This window comes from Rhinatrema bivittatum, chromosome 5, assembly GCF_901001135.1.
Source record: "Rhinatrema bivittatum chromosome 5, aRhiBiv1.1, whole genome shotgun sequence".
Lineage (NCBI taxonomy): Eukaryota > Metazoa > Chordata > Amphibia > Gymnophiona > Rhinatrematidae > Rhinatrema > Rhinatrema bivittatum.
The window spans coordinates 342,200,890-342,207,442 of NC_042619.1; positions in this window are offsets into that span (position 1 = coordinate 342,200,890).

Genomic DNA, 6,553 nt, shown 5'->3' on the forward strand with positions numbered 1-6,553 from the left:
ATATTCTCACTGGAGCACCATAGAAGTTTTGTTTTTGTTGTCCGAAATGAAGTTTTAACACCTCATCTCTCTCTGCTTGAGATTGAAACTGCACCAAAAGGGTTGCTCTATTATCAATGTTTGATTCGTATGATTTTTCCAGAAATTCTGTCAGGTTAAAGCTTTCCATAGATTTAACATTATCATTTTTCTTACTCTGTTGTTGTAGTAAGTAATAGGATTTAGACAGCTTAGGAATTGAATTTTCAGAATACTTTAAAATATTTTTTAAATAACTATTAAACAAGTCCACTGGTGTCACCAGATGAACTATAGGAAAGTTTAGTATTCTTAAATTCAGTTTCCTGTTCTGGTTCTCTATCATTTCTAATTTCCCTTCATGTTCTTGAACTGACTTTATTAAGTTAACCTGAATTTTCTTTATTTCTCCCAGTTTCTCATCTAGAACAGTAGTATTTTTCTCTAAACATTCTATGTTACTTTGCATACAAACATTCTTATTCAGAACTTCCTGCACATTCAGAGTCAAATTATTTATCGATTTTTGCATTTTCATAATCATCAGACCCAACTCTTCTAGAGTAAGTTTCTTAGGAGTTATCTCCATTATTTCTGAAATTGCTTTCTTTGATACTGTTTCTCCAAGTTGTTGCAAACACTCAGGTCCTCCTCCTGGATCCAAGCCTCCCTTGCCCTCCCAGGACTTTTGATTTTTATTGTCCTTAGAGCCCTTTGTTGGAAGCCCAACTTCTCTAGGAGATTCAGGTATGGCTTCCGCTGATATTATAGCTTTTTCAGGTTCCTTGGCTGGGGGAGCCGGTCTCTGCGGGGCACCGGGGGTTAGAGATGTTTCACTGGCCAAAGTAATATTCTCCTGCTCCTGGCTCGTATTACTAGCGGCCCCAACCGGTGTTCTCTCTGAGGGGGTTTGGAAACAGTCAGGAATGGTAGACTGGTATAACTTCACAGGGATAGAGGTCATGGATAATTCTCTTATTTTTGCCTTCCTCTTGGAATGAGGCATGGCAGAACTCCCAGAACAAATCAATTGCAATTTGTAACCTCTTCACCAAGTAATAATGAACAAGTTTGTTCCCAAATCAAACAAGGAGGAAAAACAATTTTACTTAACTTGCCGCCGTTCACTAAGACCGCATCTTCTCATTGAGGAATTACGTCCATTGCCGCCCAATGCCGTCCGATCCGGATGAAGCCGGACAAAGCCGAGCGCGCCCCTTCACCGCGCGCGGCTTAACTGTCGCGCCGGGGTAGCCAAGTTTTTATAGTCTACCCGGCTCCTCCTTCTCGGACGTCACCGACAACAGCAGATCCGGAAACCGGCAAGGTATGGCGTTTCGGGCCCCTCAGGCAAGCTGGACCCAGAGAATGATGCGGCAACGTCCGCCGGGGTAGACAAGTTTTTATAGTCTACCCGGCTCCTCCTTCTCGGACGTCACCGACAACAGCAGATCCGGAAACCGGCAAGGTATGGCGTTTCGGGCCCCTCAGGCAAGCTGGACCCAGAGAATGATGCGGCCCCAGAGAATGATGCGGCCAAGCCCATAACTTTTGAGCACTGAAAAAAGATATCGAAGGCCTTTTCTGAATTGAATCCTATTGCCAAAGCAGGTTTCTGATAAAGAATACAGGAGGAAAGTGCTGTGATGAGTTTAACCATATGTGAGCAGGCAGGTCGGTTTTTTACAAAGCCAACCTGATGTTCTGAGATGAGATGGGGAAGTATTATACTCAATCTGTTGGCTAATACTTTGGCTAATATTTTTAAGTCACAGTTGAGGAGGGAAATAGGCCTGTAGGATGCAGGAAACAGGGGATCCTTTCCTGGTTTAGGGAACATGGTGATGTGTACCATATTGAAATGAGATAGAAATGCCTTTTTGTTGAAAGCCTCAGTAAAGAAGGACGTTAATGGGTCCGCCAACTGAGATTTTAAGAGTTTATAAAAATCAAAGGAGAACCCATCTGGTCCTCGGGCTTTTCCAGATTTACTATTGGATATTACATTTAAAACCTCTAGTGATAGGATCGGTCTGTTAAGAAAAGACAGCTGAGTGGACAAAGGGAGATGCTTGAAAAAAACTTCCTCTTCATTAGTCCCCCCTTGGACATCATCAGTGCAGAGAGTTTCATAAAAGATTCAAAAAACCTCAAAGATATCTTTTCTACTGGTTATGTGATGTTTTCATACGAGGTATAAAGGTTTTCCCTCTGTGCAAATGGACCAAATTGGCTAAGTGTTTACCCGCTTTGTTCCCAAAGCGAAAGAAATTATATTCAGAGACTTGAAGTGATTTATGGGCTCTCTGTTGTAATAAGAAATATAGATCTCGTAGAATAGCACAGTAGGTTGCATGATGGGCTGACAAAGGTTGAGATGAGATTCTTTTTGGCTGCCCCAAGCTGGGCTTCTAATTGCAAAATAGTATTATTAGTCTAGCATCTACGTGAGGCAACAAAAGATATGACCTCCCCTCTCATAACAGCCTTTCCGGTTTTCCAATTTTCACCACAAGGACACCTTATACCACCATGACAGTCTCTGCATACATGCACAAAACAACACAAATATACGACCCCTCCAACTATCCCAACCTTTCTCCCTCCCTCCCCTCTCCCAATCTCCATAGTCATACAAGAAAGCAAAATTCCCCATAAAACGGGGATAGAGATCATGTTAATGATGCGGTTCCGATCACCGCCTCAGAAAGCAAATATATTTTACCAAGGGACTGTCTAAATGTATAATTAGTCCAGCCCTCCAACATATTAATGTCCGATAAGACTCCATCATAGGAAGGTAAGTTGTGTCTTATCCCAATTAGAGGAAATATTTTTTTTTTCTTTAAACTAAAAGAGAAAATCTGGATTTCAGTCTCACCCAAACAAAATGTAGCCATGGGCCATGCATCACAATCAACTGCAGTTCCTGCAAAGTAGTTACAGAAACATGAAAATGTCTGTCTCGGATCCTGAAGCAGTAATCTTAGGCGGTAAGGTTGGAATTCCATAGGCAGTCGTATTAAGACACCACCATGCAGGATTATAATGTGGCATGGTATCAGCGGATAGCTGAATCCAAAAATTTCTGCCCCTCTTCCGCTGAGTCATAAGAACATAAGTCAAAAAATTTAATTGTATCAGCATGCCATATCTTTAGCCGGGCCGAGAACTGAAGCGAGAACCTAATCTGCTTTTCAAATAAAGATGAGCACACTGGAGAGAACCCCCACCTCATAGTTGACACCCGGGCTGAGTAGTCCTGAAAGATCCGGACCCTTGTTGAGTTGTAGGAGAGATCCAGGATTTTACGGTAAGCCTGAAGTATAGCCTGCTTATGCGCGAAATTCAGAATTTTCGCTTTGACTATTCTTGGCCTGAGGTCCCTTTCTTTCCACTGGCCTAGCCAATGGGCCCTTTAGATCCGAAAAGACGAGTGGAGCTCCGTCAAATGCAGGGATTCTGACAGCCATGACTCTAAAAAGGATCCCAAATTTCGCCTGCAATCAATTCCGATAGGCCTAGGAAGCGTAGGATGGATCGACGGGTTCTGTTTTCTAGTTCGTCCAGTTTTGAGGTTTGCACTGCAACCATTTTTTCTAGCACCAGCAGTTTAGTAGTTATAGCTAGGCCATCATCCTCCAGCACAACCACCCTTCCCTCATTCTGTTCAAAGCGGAGATTAAGCTCTGTCAATGCCATTCACACTTCAGAGATTTGTGCAGATATCGATGCAAGTTTAACATCCAGTGCTTCCATAATTTCTGCTTTAAATTCTCCAGGTGTACTGCTGTTAGAGCCCTTACTGCCTTGCGGTTCCGGCGCAGTCGCCATTTTAGGTTCAACAGCTTTAGGTTTCTCCTTTTCCTTTTTGCCGGTCTTAACTGGCATTCCCGAAGGTGAATGTTGCATGTAGGAAGTGATCGACATAAATTCACCGGGGTCTGTTTATGCAGCCCAAAATAGTTTTAATATGGTGAAAAACGGAAAAAAATGGAGCGTGGCACCTGGAACCCTGTGGAGCACATCCTCTCTTGCTTACCGCATCACGTGATCTCAGGGGGACTTATCTTAAGCAAGAATCTCCTCTTCCTAATGAAACGCTCTGTCCAGATCCATCGATCTCAAATCAGATTTTGCATATATCATAGTGTACCATGTTAAGTACTACCTATGTTTTTGATATGTTATGTTTTGCTGCTATTCTGTAATGGTTAGGATTTTCTGTTTTGGATTTATCATTTCTGCTATTTTCATAAACCTGAGCTATTTTTGCAATAAGGGTGAGTAACAAATGTTTCTAATAAAGAAATACAAAGAATGACCTATATTCTGTAATGAAGAAAATGTATTTTGTGATTCTAAGCAGAGGCCAAACCAAAGACATGGGCAAAGGTAATTTATTTGTTACTGTTTTTTCCCGAAAAACAGAGGGATTCTCAGTGATGACCTATTAATAAAAGGTTTTGATTACTTTTATTCACTGAACCCAAATAACTTTTCTTTCACAAATTTCTTCTCCATTCAGTAACTGGATGAATCAAAACTGTTTCTGCTTCAACTATGAGGAATGGTAGAATTGTGACCACTGGGACATATGGACGAGGAAAAAAAATCTCATCAGTTGAAGTCAGATACTTTGCTAGTGGTATCGTATTTTAGATAGCCTGTGACACTTATGCCGACATGAACAAAACCCTTTGTATATTCATTATGCAGTATCTGCTTCAAAGATATTATAATTTATGTACAGGCAAATTTAAGTCTTGAACAGTAGATGGCACTGTTGATTTACATAGGAGGAGTGCTACTTCTGCACTGATCACAGCATCTGTACTACAAAATAAAACAATGATAATAGATGAATGTAACCCCGTTCTGGTAATCCTGGATAGGGTCCCAGACACCACACCTCAAACACACTCTTCCCATGCTGTTAATTCATCTCAGTGTCCATAATTCTCTGAGCGGAGGAAGTTCTGATATATTGTACTGATAAAACACTTAAATGTACACAACAGCAGTAATGACGCTGGAAGCTGGTATGGTTTCCAACATAACTTTCACTGATGAATTGTGAAATTGAAAGTTATTTACTGTTCTCATTATCCACAATTTGACTTTGCATTTTCAGTTCTTAAAAGATTTGTGATTTTAACTTCCATTAAATTAGTTTGGGTAATAAAGCCAATTTCAATTGCATTTGTCAGTTCTTCCCCTTAAGAACATAAGAACATAAGAAATTGCCATACTGGGTCAGACCAAGGGTCCATCAAGCCCAGCATCCTGTTTCCAACAGAGGCCGTTAATGGACTTCTCCTCCAAGAACTTATCCAAACCTTTTTTGAACCCAGCTACACTAACTGCACGAACCACATCCTCTGGCAACAAATTCCAGAGCTTTATTGTGCGTTGAGTGAAAAAGAATTTTCTCCAATTAGCTTTAAATGTTCTACTTGCTTACTTAGTCCAAAAGAGTAAATAACCGATTCACATTTATCTGTTGTAGACCTCTGATGATCTTAAAGACCTCTAACATATCCCCCCTCAGCCGTCTCTTCTCCAAGCTGAACAGCCCTAACCTCTTCAGCCTTTCCTCATAGGGGAGCTGTTCCATCCCCTTTATCATTTTGGTTGCCCTTCTCTGTACCTTCTCCATCGCAACTATATCTTTTTTGAGATGCAGCGACCAAAATTGTACACAGTATTCAAGGTGCGGTCTCACCATGGAGTGATACAGAGGCATTATGACATTTTCCGTTTTATTAACCATTCCCTTCCTAATAATTCCTAACATTCTGTTTGCTTTTTTGACTGCTGCAGCACACTGAGCTGACGATTTTAAAGTATTATCCACTATGATGCCTAGATCTTTTTCCTGGGTGGTAGCTCCTAATATGGAACCTAACATCGTGTAACTACAGCAAGGGTTATTTTTCCCTATATGCAACACCTTGCACTTGTCCACATTAAATTTCATCTGCCATTTGGATGCCTAATCTTCCAGTCTCGCAAGGTCTTCCTGCAATTTATCACAATCTGCTTGTTATTTAACTACTCTGAATAACTTTGTATCATCTGCAAATCTGATTACCTCAATCATCGTATTCCTTTCCAGATCATTTATATATATATTGAAAAGCACCGGTCCAAGTACAGATCCCTGAGCCACTCCACTGTTTACCCTTTTCCACTGTGAAAATTGACCATTTAATCCTACTCTCTGTTTCCCGTCTTTTAACCAGTTTGTAATCCATGCAAGGACATTGCCTCCTATCCCATGACTTTTTAGTTTTCTTAGAAGCCTCTCATGAGGGACTTTGCAAAACGCCTTCTGAAAATCCAAATACACTACATCTATCGGTTCACCTTTATCCACATATTTATTAACCCCTTCAAAAAAATGAAGCAGATTTGTTCAGGAAGAATTTCTTCACGGAGAGAGTGGTGGATGCCTGGAATGCCCTTCCGGAGGAAGTGGTGAAGTCCAAAACTGTGAAGCACTTCAAAGGGGCATGGGATAAATATTGTGGAT